The sequence below is a fragment of the Canis aureus genome, chromosome 18 (assembly GCF_053574225.1).
Source record: "Canis aureus isolate CA01 chromosome 18, VMU_Caureus_v.1.0, whole genome shotgun sequence".
Classification (NCBI taxonomy): Eukaryota; Metazoa; Chordata; class Mammalia; order Carnivora; family Canidae; genus Canis; species Canis aureus.
Genome location: NC_135628.1, coordinates 7,549,061 through 7,569,651, shown reverse-complemented (window position 1 = coordinate 7,569,651; position 20,591 = coordinate 7,549,061). Strand labels below are relative to the sequence as shown.

Here is a 20,591-nt window from a genome sequence, read left to right as displayed (position 1 = left end):
TAGTTTCTTTCTTCAACTAGATCAGAGACAACCTGAGAATATTTTCTTTATTATCTTAAATAATCAGTGGTTATCTTTTTTTTTAAGATTTTATTTATTTGAGGGAGAGCGAGAGTGTGCACAAGGGGGGTGGCGGGGTGAAGGTTAGAGGGAGAAGCAGACTCCTGTAGAGGAGGGAACCGCATGCGGGACTGGATCCTGAGACTCCAGGATCATGACCTGAGCCGAAGGTAGATGCTTAACCGACTGAACCACCCAGGCACCCAGTTGGTGGTTATCTTATCCGAGGTGACCTTGTGATCTATAAAAATGAAGAAAACAGCAGGGTAGTTTATGCCTTGATCATTATTTTGAAGACTTTTGCAATCTAAAAAAAAAAGGTGATTCTTTCCTTGAAGAGAAAATGACTACTCTTTTTAAAAATAACTTTTATTCCTTTAATTTTTTTAGAGCTCTCTAAAGGACAAGTGGTTCCAATAATGACTAAGGCTGTTTTTTCCCCCTTATTTCACTGTGGCTCAACGTAATTTCATAACTGCTTTTAATGTTCTTTTTTTTTTTTGTGATACTGATTCTTTGTAGAGAATTTCATGCAAATGAGTAAATGCATATTTATTTACTTGTTTTTTAGATTTTACATAGGAGTGAGATCATATGGTATTTGGCTTTCTCAGTCTGACTTATTTCACGTAGCACAATAACCTCTGGGTCCATCCACATTGTCAAAAATGGCAAAAATCTCATCCTTTCTGGTAGTTGCATAATATTCCATTGTATATCTATGCCATATTTTCTTTATTCATTTATCTATCAATAAATGCATATTTATTGAAGAAGCTTTACTTTAGGTTAGTTGGGATATAACAAGAAGGAAAAGAGGAAGGCATATGCATTTTTGTGATGTACCCCACTATTTCTTTTAGGACCCTGAGAACACCCGGGCAGTATTATTATGCTCTACTTAAATGATAAATGCCATCTGCTCCATTTCCCTCCTCATCACTGAACAGAGCTAAGTTATTTCTGATCCCAGTTCTTAATATTTTTGTGTCTTGCCAATTTCTTGCCTCTCTCCCTTCTTTCTTCTTTTTCTCCTCCATGCCTTCTTCCCTTTGTCTCTCCCTCTCCATTCCTGTCCCTTTTCCAAAGAAAAGATGTAGAATAAATGCATTCATTTTCAGAAAACATAAGGAAACAAACTCTTCAATATAAAAAGATACAGTAATGTCAGATAGTAAAATTAATTTCTGCTTGGGATAAAGAAGGGTCTTGTCTGGTTATGTGGAATTAGGGGAAGGGAAACAGGAGAGTCTAATTCTTAAATGTCTTCAGTCTTTTTTAAAGATTTTATTTGTTTGTTTATTTATTTATTTATTTATTTATTTATTTATTTATTTATGAGAGAGAGAGAGAGAGGCAGAGACACAGGCAGAGTGAGAAGCAGGCTCCCTGCCAGAAGCCCAGTGCAGGACTCGATCCCAGGACCCCAGGATCATGACTGAGCCAAAGGCAGATGCTCAACCACTGAGCCACCCAGGTGCCCCAGATGTCTTCCATCTTATTCCAGTTGTACCTAGAGCTATAAAGTTTTGTGCTCCTCCAGTATGGATTGGTAGCTTCTTGATTTGTCCCAAGAATTGGCCAAAGATTCAGCTATTTCAACAAAACTCATTCACTTTCTAACATTTGTTGCTATTGTCTTCTCTTTTGAACTTTCTAACCTCATAGGTTTATTGTTTTGTTGAATAGTCCTTAGCTGTCATTTTTGTATGGTTTTTGAAGGGATAAATGCATGTGATCCATTCTGTTTTGAAATGGAAATTCTCATTTCATTTTTGACAGAGATATAGGAGGTATCTGCTTGGTTATACATGAAAGAAGAGAGAGAAGCTTTCTCAAATAATAAAAAATAAAACAAGGAAGAGACCAGGCCTTGTGGCCCAATAAAAGCATTTAATTTCACCTAATAGTTTCCAACCTCCCTAGAGTGTGATTTGAGGAGAGGACTGGGATTAAAAACTGAGTTTTCTTTAGAGGCACGTATACAGTGGGACACTTAAGCATGAGTGCTTAGGGGGCATATGTTATCAGTCCATTCATAATATTTTTCCATTAAAGGATTATAGGCATATAACCTGATTTATTAACTTATTTTTTTAATTAATAGCTTTATTTTTTTGGAGGAGTTCTAGGTTTGCAGAAGAAATAAGCAATTAGTACAGAGCATTTACTTTTTCACCCCCTTCCCCCAAAATAGTTTCCTCTGTTAACATCCTGCATTATTGTGTGGTATATTTGCTACAATTGATGAACCATTAATTGATACAAACTCAATACTATTATGAACTAAATTCCAGAGTTTGTATCAGGATTCCTATGTTGTGTGGCATAGTTCTGTGACAAATATGTAATGTCATTTTATCCATCATCAGAGTGTCCTATAGAGTAATTTCCTATCCTAAAAATCCATTGTGTCACCTATATTCTCTCTCCCTTGCTCATTTTCAAATCCCTAGTGATAACCAACTTTTTATTATTTTTATAATTTTGCATTTTACGGAATATCATGTAGTAGAAATCCTACAGTATGTAGCATTTTCAGACTGACTTTCTTGACTTTGCAATATGCATTTAAGTTTCCCCAATGTCTTGGTTTCATATGATATCTCATTTCTTTTTATTGTTGAATAACATTCCCTTATATGGATGTATAACAGTTTGTTTATCCATTCACTTGTTGAAGGACATATTGGTTGCTTCCAAGTTTTAGCAATTAGAAAGCTTCTATAAACATTCTTGTGCAGATTTTTGTGTGGACATAAGTTTTCAACTCATTTGGGGAAAATACCTAGAGTGTAATTTCTGGGTGGCATGGTAAGACTAAAAAATTAGAAAACTGTTTTTCCAAAGTGGTTATACATTAACATGTTTTTGTATTTTAGAAACAGTGTAGATTGTTTTATACAACAACGTATGTAGAAGTTGATAGTAATTTATATTTCACTGATCATTTTTAACACAAGTAAAACGTCATTGTAGAGGCTTTATAATTTTAGTATTTACTGCTGCATTACTATTTAACGTTGCATTGACCCTGATGTTGCTAGAAAAGAGATTTTAATGAAAAGAAGGTGGCTTTATAAATTTAGTCACATCAGTATACTTTCCACGTAGTGAAAGCATTCTCTATACCTTCATAGACAAAAGCATACATTAATGGCGAATTATGGGCTATGTTAGAATGATGATGTTTTATTTGCTTTATATTTAATTTACTCATTTAGTAAACACTCATTGAGTACCTGTGGTCCCTGATCTTAGGGGATTAAATAAATATAAACATGTTTCTACCTAAAAGAATGTTCCCCAGGAAGTTGCAGGACATCTAGCATCTCTCACCCTTATGTATTAAGTATCAGTGTTTCTTGTCAATTTTTATGACAACTGCAAGTGCCCTCTCAAATTTTTGAAGCTCTCAGTGGTACTCCAGTTGTTGAGAAGGACTATGTTTGATTATTTAAAGGTGGGTCTATTTGTAATTCAGTTTTTCCTTTATGACACATTTTATTTAACCCTAAGTTAGAGGTTTCAGAAAGATTCAGTGATGGATCACGAATAATGTCTCAACATTTACTCAGCTAAGGAGATCAGAAATAAGGTGAGAGTTGCTTTAATATACAGGATAGAAAACTGAAAGCTGTAGTGTGGGACAGAAAACATAAGTTCCTTTTGCAACATCACCTTGTGTGCTCGCGGCAATGCACTTTTTACTGACCCGTGTTGCATCCCTATACATTGGAAATATTCTTAGTCTCCTGTGTGTTAAGACTGATTTTACTTTTTATCAATAACAGAGCCAAGAAGATAAAAAAAAATAAAGCCCATTAATATTGAATCTTTCCTATATTGTGTTTAAAATTAATTTACAACTGCTTTTATTTTACTTTTTTTCTCTTTTCATTACTTGGAGTATCTTTGCTTTGGTACTTGCTATTCCTTTGTCATCACTGCTTGTCTTTTCTTTTTACTGGCTTCTTAAATCCTGCTACATTGCTTTTTGCCTTTCCTTCTTTAATCTTTTCTCTTCTGTTTAATTTTTAAATCCTTTGCCCTTTATCTTTCTTTCAGTCTTTTTAGCTGCTCTCTTTTCCTTTGATTTCCTCTTAAGCGTTACTTCTTCTTAACATTGTGTTATTTATTGATTTTTCTTTTTGTTTTATCTTTTTAATTTTATGTTTTCCTTTGTATATAAGGAAAACCTACTCTGCCTACCTATACTGAATTAAAGAGTGAAATACTACTAAATCCTCCATACCACGTGGAAAAACACAACCATGTTTATTCAAACTTACTGTGTGAATACTGAAAGATTTATATGACACATTTTCTCCTCTTTTTTTATGTTTTGTGTAGAATCGAAGCCCCACATAATTGATGTGCTGATATAGAGCAAATTCAATTATTTTCCATCTTTCTAATATGGTAATTTCAACTGTATACAAAATGTATTTTTGAGGTATAAACATTTGTTTGTACCTAGACCACAAGTAATTTTTCCTTTCATTAAACTTTTGGATTTTTATCATAACATTATGATCACAAATCAAGGGTTATAATAAAAAATAAGAGATTATAATAAAATTGTAATTCTTCCACAGTACTTTGTCCAAATATCCTATGAATTTGGTTTAATATAAACTAGATTTTTAATATCAATTTTATAACCCACTTTCCTTGGAATATAAGAAAGGTCTGAATGAAATACATTAACAGCTTCACACAGTGGCAGTGTCCTAGCCAATGAGGTTTATCTGAGGCACGGTTATTGCTAATTGAAGGAAATCCATTGACAAAACTCCACTAAACTGGGTTGGTTCTTGGCATATGAGTCTGTCCTTAGGCACTCTAAGAAATAACTGCGAGGTGGAGATCTAGATAGTCACTTTTCACAGAGGGAGAGGAGCAGGTAACTATTATAAGGAAAAGCAGAAGTGCATGAAATCTTGGGTGTTTCATGTCTGCTTCAAGCAAGAGATTTCTTCAGGGGCATTCTCTAGTTGAAGAGAGACAAAGACAGATCAAGTGACGTGCCTTTGTTCACACACAGAAAATGAAAGAGCTAGAAATTGAATTCAGGTTTATTTTATTAATCCTCTTTCTTCACTTTGTCTTATATTTATATGTAGTGTTGATTACAATTCCTTTTTTTTTTAAGATTTTCTTTATTCATGAGAGACACAGAGAGATAGACAGAGAGGCAGAGACACAGGCAGAGGGAGAAGCAGGCTCCACGCAGGGAGCCCGATGCGGGACTCGATCCCGGTTCTCCAGGATCACGCCCTGGGCTGAGGGCAGCGCTAAACCGCTGAGCCACCCGGGCTGCCCTGATTATAATTCCTATCCATACCCAAGTTTAATTTTACTCGTAGTTCATTTGATAAACAAAATGTAGTAATCTCAAACATCTCTTCATTGCTGCTTATGTTATCTTTATATACACACATATAATCATTATGTGTATAAGTAATATATATTATTCATTATATATAAGCCTATTATTGACTTTTAAAAATATTTTATTTATGTATTCATGAGAGACACAAAGAGAGGCAGAGACACAGGCAGGGGTAGAAGCAGGCTCCATGTAAGGAGCCCAATGTGGCACTCGACCCCAGGACCTCGGGATCATGCACTGAGCCAAAGGCAGATGCTCAACCGCTGAGCCACCCAGGCATCATACCTATTATTGATATTTTAAACAATAGCTCTCATCCATTGATTTCACTGAACAAACATTATAGAAGCTTACTATTTTTTAAGGCTAACAGAATTGTTTTTCTCTGTTAGATGATCATTTTTAAATTCTTCTGTGCTTTTTTTGGATAATGTTGTTGCTATATCTGTTGGTTTCCCTCTGCGTAGGGTTAGACTAGTTTGCATTTATCCTGCCCAGAAAGAAAGGGCTTACTAAGTAAATGGGTAATGTCCACAGGATTTTAGTGATGCGTATCAAATACATTTCAAATAAAAAAACTGTTTTCTGACAACTAGTGCACTTTAGAAAGAAAAACTTGGTATTTTAATTGTATATTTCATGTTAAAATTTTAAAAGGATCCCTTATAACATTTTCTTAACCTAGTTTTTCTGTTGTAATGAGTCACAGGAATGAAACGTACTTCTTTGAAAATTTGATAATGTTAAACTATTAATTCCCCAAACTTGATGAAGTTTTTGAAAACTTCCTTTTGCAAACATGCCTCACTCAAGATACCCAGGGTTAAAATTTTAGAAAATCAGTTTGGTGTTCTGTGTGTGTGTGTGTGTGCTTAAAATGAACTTGTGATACTTGTAATTGGTTGTGATTTACACCTTTCAACCGTTTGTATCAGTCATTTACGAAATATGGTTCAACATCATCATCTAGGAATTTCTGTTAGAAATGCCAATTTTGGGGCCCTAGCCTGGTTTTGTTGAATCACACACTGTAGGTGTAGGGTCAGCAATCTAGTCTTTGTTTTCATGAACTTTTTAGGCAATTCTGATATATCCTCATGTCCCAGTTCCACTTATTTACTTGACCTTCCTCTTTGATTAGTACAATTTTACTTGTTTTTTTTTAAATAAATTTTCTTAGTGTGTAATCTCTGAGTGGGTTGTAATATTCAATAACCTCCAACATTTGTAAGTCCATATCGAAATTGGTATTTGCTGCCATAAAAAGCACCATAGAGTGACTGTATGGTTAAGCAACAGAAATTTATTTCTCACTGTTCTGGGGGCTGGAACTCCAAAATTAGGATACCAGTATGGTTCAGTTCTGGTTAGAGCTTTCTGCCTGGATTGCCTTCTCGCTGTCAATAGTGGAGAGAGAGAGAAAGGGATAGCTGGCTTGGGGAAGAAGAAGGGAGGAGTGGAGAGAGCAATCTGTTGTTTCTCTTAGAAGGCCATTAATCCTTTCATGAAGCTCTACTCTCATGACGTAATCTAAACCTAGTTACCTCTCAAAGGCTCCATCTCCAAATACCATCACATTGATGATTATGGCTTCAGCATGTGAATTTGGGATGAGCAGACTAAGTTCAGTTCACAGCAGTCCAATTATATTAGTTTTATTCCTTGTATAAAACAAGAAGTGATACTAAAGTTAAAAGACTTCTGAAGTCTAGTCCAAATTTCTTCTTTGATAGTGTACCTCTCTTTAATCTTAGTTTCTTTCTTTGAAATTATCATAAAAATACAGTTGATATGGAGCTAAGGATTGTTGGAAAATTCAAAAGTAATGGATGTATGAATGAATGGTATCAGGCCACATACAGTGTTGTATAACTGTAATAAAGGTGATAATCATTTTTTTTTGGTTTTGTATGTTAGCTGCCTGTGTTTCAGTCAGTAACTTATCAGTCCATCTAAGCAATGAAGCATATGGCACCTAAAGAGTATAATGGTTGGAAAGATCACAAAATCATCCAGACTACCTTCTACCTGATACAGAAGTTCCCTCTAGAGCATCCCAGGTTTGTCTTGATTACTGTCACTCCCTGTAATAGGGATCCTCAGAGAAACAGAACCAATAGGATATCAGTGTATGTGTTTGGGGTGGGGGAAGGAGGGAGACAGAGAGAGAGAGAGAGAGAGAGATTGATTTGTTTTAAGTTATTGGGGTTGTCAAGTATGAAATCTGTAGGGCAGACATCCAGGCTGGAGATCCTGGGAAGAGTTGATTTTCCAGTTTAAATCTGAGGGCAAAATTCCCTTTTCAGGACATCTCTGTCTTTTTGTCTTTAAGACTCTCAACAGTTTGGATAAAGTCCACCAACACTACCAACAGAGGGTAATCTGCTTTACTCAAATGTTAATCCCATCTAAAAATTACCTCCACAGTGACATCTAGACTGGTGTTTGACTAAATATCTCAGTACCATGGCCTACCTAGCAAAGTTGACACATAAACTTAACTATCACAGCATCCTTTAATATTTAGTCAATTCTGCTTTAAAAATATTATGGAAACCTTCTAACTTTCAAATGATATGAAGATAATATGTAATAAATAGATATATATGTATGGGCATCTGAGTGGCTCAGTGGTTAAGCGTCTGCCTTCGGCTCAGGTCATGATCGAGTCCCACATTGGGCTCCCTGTGAGGAGCCTACTTCTCCTTCTGTCTGTGTCTCTGCCTCTCTCTCTCTCCATCTCTCATGAATAAATAAATACAATCTTTAAAAAATAGATATATATGTTAATGAAGAAATGAAGAAATGAATGGATAAATAAATGCTAGCCAATACCAGATATATCACCTTTGCTTATTAATAAAAAAAAAAAAAGATTCAATTCCCTCACAACTCTGGAAACTTTAGCTAACAGAAGTGTGTGTGTATAGACCACATTGATTGATTCATTGACACAGTAGTGAATCACAGGGCTCTTTGTTTGACTTTTCTTGGTGTGGTTATCATATCAAGGTAGCTACTATGTTGGATGTCTTAATTGAGATCTAACAAAGATTTTGTTGTAGCGGTGTGAGAATAGGAAGATGAAAATTAATAAGATAAATATAGAATCTTGTTCTTAACTTTCAAAAAAAATTGTAGAAGTATGGATGAAAAGGCACTTTAGAAATATACCAACTCAAGGGGTGCCTGGGTGACTCACTTGGTTAAGCATCAGACTCTTCATCGCAGCTCAGGTCTTGATCTCAGAGTTGTGAATTCAAGCCCTGCATTGGGCTCCAAGCCAATCAATCAATCAATCAATCAATCAAACAAACAAACCACCAACTCAAAATACCGCCGAGTAGAGGAATTGGTAATACAGATTGTACCTTCAACACAGCTGTAGCCTAATATGGGACAAAAGATAGACTTGACACAATATAATCTACTTTTAGTAAGACTTTTACATTAGAGAGAGAGAGTGAGAGAACACCTGTGTGCATGTGACCAAGTGGAGTGAGGAGGGACAGAGGGAGAGGGAGAGAGAGAATCTTAAGTAGGCTCCATGCCCAGTGTGGAGCCCAACATGGGGCTTGAACTCATGACCCTGAGATAAGATTAGAGCTGAGATCATGAGTCAGAAGCTTAACTGAATGAGCTCTCCAGGTGCCCTGAGGATATGTTGGTTTAAATCCTATCCTGCCATATATTATATCCAATAAATTGAAAATTATAATAAATTCTTCTTTTAGGTTATGAATTTCATCCTATAGTTAGTGCCATACACACAAAATCAGTCCACAATTAATGTTAGTTCAATTGACTTAAAAGTTAGCATCTCAGGGTACCTGTTGGTCCCAGCTGAAGCTGAGGATCTGATCCCAGAATCTTGGGATCAAGCCCCAGGTCAGGTTCCCTGCTCAGTGGGGAGTCTACTTCCTATCCCTCTGCTCCTCCCCTGTTTATGTGAGTGTTCTCTCTCTCTCATTTTCTCTCATAAATTTTAAAAATCTTTTAAAAAATTAGCATTGCCATTGGGGTGCCTGGGTGGCTCAGTTGGTTGAGTGTCCAAGTCTTGGTTTTGTCTCCGGTCATGATCTCAGGGTCATGAGATGGAGCTCCACATTGGGGTCCCTGCTCAGTGAGGAGTCTGTTTGGGATTCTGTCTTCCTCTCCTTCTGCTCCTCCCCTTGCTCACGTGCTCTCTAAAGAAATAAATAAAATCTTAAAAAAAAAAAAAAAGTAGTATCACCAAATAGCTTTGGGAAGAATACCTTAGTGAGATATTTTCTAATGATAAGCTGACTGGTAAGATAGCAGAACTGCAATCAAGCAAAATCAAAATCATTTAAGGGAGAAGTTTTTGGTGGAGTATGACCTAAGAATCTTCATCAACCTGTAACTCTTTATAGTTTTTCTTAAAACCACATCTCTATGTCTCTGAGTTTTGATCCTGACATACAATATTTAACCTCTTGAGCAGTGTATCCAAAGTCATTCTGAACCCTCTATCATATCCACTATACTGGGTAGTATTGGAGAACACATTGTACTGAGATGTCTGAGCATTTCCATATGGTGAATAGGGAGACAGGAAACATTGTAAAATGAATACAATATTACATCTGGATCTGTTCTTTTGCAAAATTGTCATTTTTAAATCTCACAGTACCTACAACTTCTGTAAAACCCAGATGTGGAACAATTTAGTTAATACCAATATTGATAGGCATATTAGATTAGAGGAATTGCTGGCACAAAGTAGGAGTTTCAGAGTTGATGTCGTTTGACCAGGAACTGTGTAGCGGTGTAGGATGTGTTTTAGCCCCACATCCCTTCTGACTTCTTTAAATTACATGAAGATTATGCATCTTGGATTTTTTTTCTTCAATTTCTTCTTATAAATCACTTCTTTTTTCTCTGTATAATAATCTGACCTTACTACTTAAAATGTTTCTTTCCAAATATTGACCATTGCAAAGAGGTGTCTTTAATAATTAATAATTAATAAGCCAATTGAAGGAAGTTGAAAAGAAACATAAAAACTTTGAACTGATAATTTTAGTGATAAATTTTTGTTTCTTACTTAGTTTTACCTTACGTTGTTCATAAAAGAATTATAGTGTTTTCTGGTGAATATATACAATCTCGGGATTTAATATCATTAAAGGCATTTCTGGAACCAAACACCTGATAATACAGTATACACTGTATACTATAAAGATTGCATTCATATTAAATTTTTGTTGAACCAAAAGAGACCTGTCTACTGTGTCTAGCACTAAAAATGTGTGGTTAAGCAATGGCTGAAAATTCCATAAGGAAAACTCCATAAAGAAATAGGGCAATTAACTTGTTATAAATCTGAAAGCATATTTGATAGTACCCTAAAGCAGTCAGATATTTGGGTTTATATGCCTTGTCAGTTCTGAGTCAAGGAATTTCAGAGAATTTGGTCATAATCAGACTTTTTAGGAAATGGAACATTTTCCAGAAAAACTATTTTCTTTCTCTCCTATCTCTTGCTTTCGGTCCTTCTGTGTCTTTTTCTTTCCTCTTCCTTCTGGTTTCCTTCCCTTCATCCCACCCTCTATCTCTATTTTCCTTTAAGAAATATTTATTTAGTTTCTTCTCATACAAGACACTGTGCTAACATGTGCAGCTTACAGGGTTATAAGACATATATTCATAAATGCCATTGCCCATTTCAGGTCTATTGCAAGTATCCAGATAATCTTTCAGAACAGCCATTTTATCGTGTATTTACAACTGAACACTACATCTGAATATTGTAAAATATTTCCTCCTATCTTGTCACCCTTTATTGCCCCCTATTTTTTTTCTCTTAAATGAAGACTTTTTAGAGCAGTTGTAGGTTCACAGCAGAATGGAGGGGAAAGTACACAGATCTCCCATTTATTTCCTACCTTCCACACTCCCATAGCTCCCCCCCCGTGAACACCGTTCTCCACCTGAGTTGCAATAAATTTTAATATTTGTTACAGCTGATGAACCTACTGGATGAAATCATAATCATCATAGTTACCTTACAGTTGGGTTTTGGTATTGTACATTCTATCTGTTTGGACGAATGTATAATGAATCTGTATCTATCACTATGGTATCATGCCAAGTAGTTTCACTGCCCTAAAAACCCTTTGTGTGCTGCCTTTTTATCCCTCTTTGCAAACCCCCAGCAACTAGGGGATCTTTTTCCTGTCCCTATAGTTTTGTCTTTCCCAGAATGTCATATAAATTATTCCAGAATAATTTCCTTTACTTAGTAATATGCATTTAAGATTCTTTTCATATGTCTCTTTGATGTCTTTTCATAGCTTGATAGCTCATTTTTTAAGCACTTAATAATATTCAGTTGTCTGGAGGTATTATAGTTTGTTTATCTGGATCTCGAATTTTGAAACAGATTTTAGACCTGGCATTGTCATGAACTGTTTTTGAGATCTTAGATGGTTACTTCAAGCTCTTTAGGCCTCAGTATATCTTCATTTCTGGAAAAAAAAAAAAAAAAAAAAAGGAGGTCTTGTTATGTTGTAACAGAATGGAATTTCAGATTGTTAACATTACAGTGACATTGGAGACCTGGTTAAATAGCTTGAGACAGACAGAATGTGGATTTGAATCATGCCTCTGTGAGGAAAGGTCAAGTTACTTAATCTCTAATTTGCATATGGGATATGGGGATATATAATTATACTCACCTAATTAGATGTCTTGAGGATTAAATGAGAAAATGCATATAAAATGTTCAGCCAGTGGCTGTACATAATAAGAGCTCAATAAATTTTATCTAGTTTTACTACTAATTTAATGGATGTTCAGCACCTCTTACCAATCCTTTTACTGCTTTCTCGTGATTAGCTCCCTCCATCCCTTTCATTTCTGTGGCTACTACAAATTCTTTTTCAAGTTCCTTATCCATTTTCACTCTTTCAGGCTCAACAAAATATGATCACTTTATTTAAATAAAAATAAAGATATGATGTGTCCAGACTTTCCTATCACCTCTTCCCAAATTATCTGCATCACTATCCATCCATATTATTCCCTTCAGTTTCTGAGGATAAATTGCCAACTGTGTCGTCATGAAAGATTTCTTAATTTTTGTGTTTCTTTTCTAGCTGTAAACAATGATACCAAATTAAATGATGTACGTAAAACACTTAACCCAATGTATGGAACTCAATAAATGTTAGTTTTTTTCCCTGACTTTCCCCAAGTTTTCTTCATCCCAAAGTACCTGTGTTCTAGACATTGAGAGCGGTCTTTTAAATTACAGATCAAATTATGTCCCTTTTCTTCTGTGATTCTCCAAGATCTTTTGAATAAAGGTAGAAGGTCTTTTCTTGACTTACAAACCTGTTATAGCTACCCTTTTCTTCTTTTCTTCCCTATGTTTTATTCAGCCACTATTTTTTGTCCTGTTGCTATTGGGTATATTTTCCTCTCTCTGTGTTGCCTTTTCACATTTTTTTTATTTCTCTTAATTCCTTAAGATGTAGGGATCCCTGGGTGGCGCAGCGGTTTGGCGCCTGCCTTTGGCCCAGGGCGCTATCCGGGAGACCCTGGATCGAATCCCATGTCGGGCTCCCGGTGCATGGAGCCTGCTTCTCCCTCTGCCTGTGTCTCTGCCTCTCTCTCTCTGTGTGTGTGACTATCATAAAAAAAAAAAAAAAAAAAAAGATGTAGCTTAATACCCTAGATATAATAATGTCCTTGAGGTTATGGATAGAGTTGACTTTTGCCATCATAGTATTTTGTATACCTCTGTTTCTGAATTTGTGTATTTATATTGTAAATTATTCTCTATTTTTGTTTAAAAAGTCAAAGAGTATATGACAAATTAAAATGTAAAAAAAAAAAAAATCACTTCTTCCCTCCCCTTAATGTCATTCCCCAGTGGAAGTATCTTTTTTTATTTTTTTGCTTGTCATAAATCTGCCAGATAGAAATATAATGCAAGCCACATATGTAATTTAAAATTTTTGAATAATCACATTAAAAAATTAAGAAGAATCTGTGAAACTCCTTTTTATAGTACATTTACCAATATATCCAAAATTATTATCAACATGGAATTGTGATATAAAAATTACTGTTATTTGACATTATTTTTTCAGCTTTTTCCTTTGAAATCTGGTGTGTATTTTGCACTTATGGTTCAACTCACTTCAGACTAGCCACATTTCAGGTGCTCAGTATCAATTCATAGTGACCACTGTTAGTATACAGGACAACTATAGAAGAGCTCTGAGAACTGAATTCGTAAGGCAAGGATTTGACTCATAGCTCTGCAACTTAGTAGCAATATGATTTTGGATATGTCATATACTGTCCCTGAATCTCATTTCCTCTGCCACCATTTTTAGTAGTAGTTCATAAAGCTGTTGTGACAATTGAACAATAAACACTCTTTGTGGTCATCTGATTTTTACTGACTTCTTTATATTTTGTTTTCAAATACACTCTTTTAAACTAGGAAATTTGTGTACATGGAAACAGAGCTAAAGGATTTTCATTTTTGGTTTCTTTTGGTGAATTATGTGTTCTAGTCTCTACGTGGCACATTGGACATAAAATTTCCCACTCTCAAGGAGCTCATGGTCATACATTACTTATTGCCTGGCCATTTCAAAACCACAGTGAAAATTATTTTATGACATAAAGTGAAAATATGGACATATATTTCCAAATATTAGTAAAGAATGTTACTGATTTTAAATCTCTAAAATCTTCTCTTTGCTCTATTTTGATCTTTATAACTCACATTAAGGATCACACTCTAGGGCAGCCTGGGTGGCTCAGCGGTTTAGGGCCGCCTTCAGCCCAGGGCATGATCCTGGAGACCCGGGATTGAGTCCTAATCGGGCTCCGGGCATGGAGCCTGCTTCTCCCTCTGCCTGTGTCTCTGCCCCCCCCGCCCCCCTCTCTGTCTCTCGTTCTCTCTGTGTCTCTCATGAATAAATAAATAAAATCTTAAAAAAAAAGAAGGATCACACTATACCTTCTTTTTGCTCTGGAAATCTTGTGTGGCCTTGGGCAAAAGGCAGTAAAATTCTGATCTGGGCTGAAACTCCAGAGAAAAGACCCTTTCAATCATTTTTTGCAAACACTACCAACGGTAAACTCTAACTTATTAAAGACATAGAATACTTTGAGGATTATTTAGGGACTTTGCTACTTCTGACTTAATTCCCCCATGTTGCCGCCCTTTGGCCATTTCACTGATGCTTTAGAACCTTTATGAAATAGGAAAAAGGTAAAACTCAGATTATTTGGCAGTCTTGGAAAATTATTTGATGGGAGCAAGAAGATTATACATGATGGATTAAATGAGGTAGATTTAAGTGATACATTTCATCCATTTCCTTGAATAATTGAAATTTGACTATGTTATTCTTGTGTATATCAAATTGTCTCAAAAATTATATACCTTGAAAATACAGAGATTGATCCTTGTTTGGAAGAATAGAATTGCATTTGCAAATTTTGAATGTTTTCTGACTGTAGGAAAAAACGTTATAAGCCAGTAGAAACATGGTGCTGCATTGAATTTTACTTTTGATTAGTATAGAGTCAGATACTCAGGTTTCAGTTATAATGGCAATAGTAAGTAATGCTTTATCTTCTTATCTACAGTAAAAGATGTTTAGGAAATTTGTCCACTTTATTTTTTTTAGGTTCTTCAAAGTGGTCCCTGATACAGTATATTTCACCATTTATTATATTTTTTTTACTGTTGCCTTTGCTAAAATAATATTCAAATGTGTTTGCAAACAAGAAATTTAATTAAAATACATGTAAAATTAATGGGCTGTAGTAAAAAATGTCATAATTTGTAAAGTATAACTACTTTGTTAGGGTTTTTTAAAATGGTGTGTATTAATTTCTAGTTTATTAGTGTTTACAAATTGCCTGTCTTTAGAAGGTAAACTGAGGACCAGGTATTGAGTTTCATTAAAACAGTGTCCTAGGGATCCCTGGGTGGCGCAGCAGTTTGGCGCCTGCCTTTGGCCCAGGGCACGATCCTGGAGACCCGGGATTGAATCCCACGTCGGGCTCCCGGTGCATGGAGCCTGCTTCTCCCTCTGCCTATGTTTCTGCCTCTCTCTCTCTCTCTCTCTGTCTCTCTGTGTGACTCATAAATAAAAATAAAAAAAAAAATTTAAAGAGAACAGTGTCCTAGTTCTAGTTTTCTGGGAAGTAGATTAAGAGGTAGAGATCAGCATACAGTACAGTGGTGAGGGAATGCCCTTGAGATCAGGACTTTTGAGAGGGAAAGAAAGGAAGCAGAGCTGGGAGCAGGGATGTAGTCTCAGGGAAGGCATCATGCACCTCATGAGGAATTATGAAGCTGGAGAGCCCTTCCCATTGCTGCTCACTCAGGCGTGGGGCCAGGCTTTATTCCGCTGCAAGGATCATGGGATGAAGACTGCTCCTGGAGGTCTCTTTAGCGAAGGCTGTGTTGGAGAAAGAAGTCCTTCATCCCAGAAGGGAGTTTGGGCAACACATCCCCAGCATCTACGACACTTAGAATAGGTTAAAACCTGAAGTGCTGGATGTGATTACATAAAAGGAATCTCAGTCCTGGTACAATTTACAGGTACAGTCTTGCCAGGACCACAATAGAACCACCTGTCTGTTCTTTCGGTTTCTGTTACTGCTGTCTTATAATCCATTCTCTGCATGATGGACAAAGCAAGCTTTTAAAAATGTGAATCAGATAGTGTCACTACTCTCCCTAAAATGTTCCCATGGCTTCCAGTTGGAGGAAGGATATAATCCAAATTCAGTGCTATGGCCTCCAAGCTCTTCCTGATTTAACTCTTGTCTATTTCTGCCGTATTATCTTGTGCCACTTTTCTTCTCACATATCATGTTTTAGACACACTGGCCTTCTGTCAGTTTTTTAAACATGCCAAGTTGTCTCCTCATTGAGGGCATTTACACTTCCTCTTTCCCCAGCCAGGCATGCGTGCCTCCTCACTTTTTATGTGATTGTTTCCTTTTTATTCTTTTAGATCACATCCCCATAGAGGCTTTCTCTGACTGCCTTGTTTAATGTAAGCCCTAAATATTAAGTTTTCCCACTCTGTATATCTTCCTAGGAGAGGTCCTTGTTAAGTTTCATTATTGTTACTGAATGATTTCTGATTATTTCTACTTTCTGGCTATTACAAATAATGTTGCAATGAACATTCCTGATTTCTTTCTTTCTTTTTTTTTTGTGGACATGTGTTTTCACTTCTCCTAGGTATATATTTAGGAGTTGCATAATATCCATGTTTAACAGTTTGAGGAATTGCCAAACTGTTTTTCAAAGTGGATGCACCATTTTACAATCTTACTGGCAATATAGGAGGATTCCATTTATTATAGTCTGTGTTCTTAAAAATTCTTATTTCATTTTTTTTAATTCCAGTGTAGTTAACATATAGTGCTATATTATATAGTTTGTTTTTTAAAAAAAACTTTAGCTTTCTTAGTAGGCATGGAGTCATATTTCATTGTTTTTTTATTTCCGTTTCACTAATGACCAATAATGTTGACATCTTTTTATGTGCTAATTTGGCCACCTCCTCTTTGGAGGGATAGCTTCTTAAATCTTGTGCTCACATAAAAAATTAGGTATTATGCCTTTTATTATTGATTTTGTAAGAATTCCTTATACATTTTAGATACAAGTCCTTTATCAGGTATGATTTGCAAATATTTTTTTCCTGTGGGTTGGCTTTTCTGTTCTTTGTCTGTGTTTTTGATGCCAGGTCTAAGAAATCATTGCCTAATTCAAGGTCACGAAGATTTACCTATGTGTTCTTCAAAGAATTTTATAACTTTAGTTGTTACATTTAGGTCTGTGATTCAGTTTGAATTATTTTTATGTATCTCACCAGAGAGGGGGTCCAAAATCATTCTTTTGCATTTGGATATCCAGTGGTTCCAGTCTCGTATGTTGAAAATGCTGTTCTTTTATTATTAGATTGTTTTCCCTTGTCAAAAATCAACTGGCTTTAAATGTAAGAGTTTGTACTTTCAATTTTATTCCAAGGTCTATATGTCCGTCTGTATGTTGATACTGCATTATTTTGATTATGTAACTTGGTAGCAAGTTTTGAAATCAGGAAGTATGAGGGACACCTGGGTGGCTCAGTGGTTGAGTGTCTGCTTTCGGCTCAGGCTGTTATCCTGGGGTCCGGGATCAAGTTCCACATCCAGCTCCTTGCAGGGACCCTGCTTCTCTCTTTGTCTATGTCTCTGCCTTTCTCTGTGTGTCTCTTATGAATAAATACATAAAATCTTAAAAAAATCAGGAAGTGTGAGTTCTCAGACTATATTTCCAATATTGTTTTGTCATCTCCATATGAATTTTAGATTCGGTTTGTCAATTACTGTAAAACAAAGACAGCTGTGATTTTGATAAGGATTATGTTGGTTCTGTTGATAAATTATGGTAGTGTTGCCATCTTAACAATATTAAGTCTTCAAATCCAAAAACATTGGATGTCTTTTCATTTATTCAGGTCTTTTGTGATTTGTTTTCAATAATATTTAGTATTTTGCAGTGTACAAGCCTTGCACGTATTTTGATGAGTTTATTTCTAAGTATTTTATTCTTTTTAATGCTATTGTTAGTATAAAAATACAGTTCACTTTTGTATGTTGATCTTGTGTCTTACTATCTTGTAACTTTTTTGGTGGATTCCTTAGGATTTGTATATAGAAGATCATGTCATTCACAAAAACAGATATACTGACTTCTTTTCTAGTCTTAATGCCTTTTCATCTTTGTGTGTGTGTGTGTGTGTGTGTGTTGCTGTACCTAGAGCCTCTAGTACCATGTTAAGTAGATGTGGCAACAGCTGACATTCTTTATTCTTTCTGACCTTAAAGGGAAAGCATTTTATCTTTCACTATTAAGTATGTTGTAAACTCTGTGTGTGTGTGTGTGTGTGTTTGTGTATGTTGTAGGTGCCTTTTATCTGACTCAGGAAGTTCCTTGCTATTTCTAGTTTTCTGAGTGTTTTAGAATCTAGGGTATTAGGGGATCCCTGGGTGGCTCAGCAGTGTAGTGCCTGCCTTCAGCCCAGGGCATGACCCTGGAGTCCTGGGATTGAGTCGCACGTGGGGCTCCCTGCATGGAGCCTGCTTCTCCCTCTGCCTATGACTCTGCCTCTCTCTCTATGTGTGTCTCTCATGAATAAATAAATAAAATCTTCAAAAAAAAAAAAAAGGATCTAGAGTATTAGATTTTTGTCAAAGCATTTTCTTTATTTATTGAGATGATCATCTTAAATTGTTTGAAAAAGAAACAAAGCTAATTGAATACACACACACACAATGAAACACTCACGCATCACCAAGAGTAAGCTGCTAGCTGTTAGTTGCTGACCGGTTCAGCTACATCTTCTTACCACGCTTAATATCTCATCTCTTTAAAGAGTACAAGACTGAGTTAACCCACAATGTGAAATTAGAAAAGTATAAATCTAAAATAGAGTGCATGCATTCCTATTTATAGTATTCTCTGGTCTTGAACAAAATAGAACATGTCACTATAAGGATATTTGTTATAAAAGTTTATTGAAATAATCATTGCTTTATTAAAACTCCAACGTTGTCAGGGCAAAATCTACGTCAAAAAATTTCACTGTAATCATAAGCATGCATTTCTTTCTACTAACATCATATCTATCTTATTTTATTTTAATTGATGCCAATATATCCTATCCACTGCCACCCCACTCCTCTTCCCAAAGCTGTTCCAAAAAAGCATGTACACAACTACAGAGATAATTCCTGAAATAATAGTTTTACCTAAGCCTAAGCCAGATGTTTCTCAGGACAACAGGAGATTCATTTTGATGATAAGTAACTTACAAAGCACAAAAGGTATATAATTTTACTCATTTTTCTACTGTTGAAATATGTTATTTTTGTTAAGAACAAATAGATAAAATAGTCAAAATAGTCTTCATCAGTATCTTACCTCCTTAAATTAAAAAAGCTTTGATATATTTTTTTTTGAAAATATATATCCCAAAGCTTATTAGATCAAAAGACAGTTTTATTGGCTATAAGGTGACCTTCTATGCTAGTAGAGTTAGACTGAGTTTCCCTAGTAGCAGCTTGGACTAATCTCAATGTATTTATCTCCAACTTTGACAGGCTCCAGACACCTTATATATCTGAGTCATCAGCCGAGTAGAGGCTCTGTCCTAGGCCCTGGAATGGACTGTGATTTTGACTTTGAGTGAATCTACTTGTTTCAAGGCTGCCTCTTTTTAAATTTAAATAATGTCAGTTTACAGGAAGAAATTGTATGCTAGAAGTGAAAGTAATTTTGCAGGTCACCTCGTTTATCATTCAATTCTATTCCGTACAGGAACGGTCTCTGAACAATCTTAAATCATTGATTAACCATTTTAAACAGTTTTAGTAACAAGAAGTAGGCTGACTCATGGAGCAGCCTGTTGATTTCAGAACCGCTCTTATTTTTTAGAAACTTTGGTTCTTATTCTTAGAGTTCTCAGTATATTGATTTGCATTTGGGTTCTTGTAATTTATTCTAATTAAGATCCATTAATCTGAGTTGTTCTCTTAAGGGCATATTTCATATGTATACAAATACCTCATATGTTACAAATACATCAAATGTTTGAAAATAGTTACATTTCCAATTTGTCCTCTTCTTTGGGTTGAACATCTCAAACTACTAATTATTGATTAACCTTTGCAAAATAGTTTATGGCCCTAATTTAGAACTTTGATTACTCAATTTCTGGTTGTTGTTCTTGTTTTATCTAACAACTCTAATGAGGTATAATTTTCATACCATAAAAACCACCCATTGCAATTGTATAATTCAATGATTTTGTTATATTTAGATTTGTGTAATCGTCACCAGATCCAGTTTTAAAACACCTCCATTACTCCCCCAATTTCCCTCATGTTCATTTGCAGTCAATCCCTGCTACTACTCCCAGCTAGGCAACTGCTGATCTACATTCTGTGTTCATAGATTTGCCTTTCCTGGAAAATTTTTATAAATAGAATCTTACATTATGTAATCTTTTGTGTCTGGCTTCTTTCAATTAGCATGTTTTTGAGATTCACCAATGTTATACTGTGTTTAGAA

General features: G+C 35.5%; 1 protein-coding gene and 1 pseudogene across 17 annotated transcripts in view; both read left to right on the top strand.

Moving 5' to 3' along the window:
- FOXP2 (forkhead box P2) overlaps positions 1-20,591 on the top strand; it is a 555,034-nt gene that overhangs the window by 86,428 nt on the left and 448,015 nt on the right. The gene's annotated exons all lie outside the window — the stretch shown is intronic.
- On the top strand, positions 4,772-4,903 carry LOC144289253 (U4 spliceosomal RNA; annotated as a pseudogene).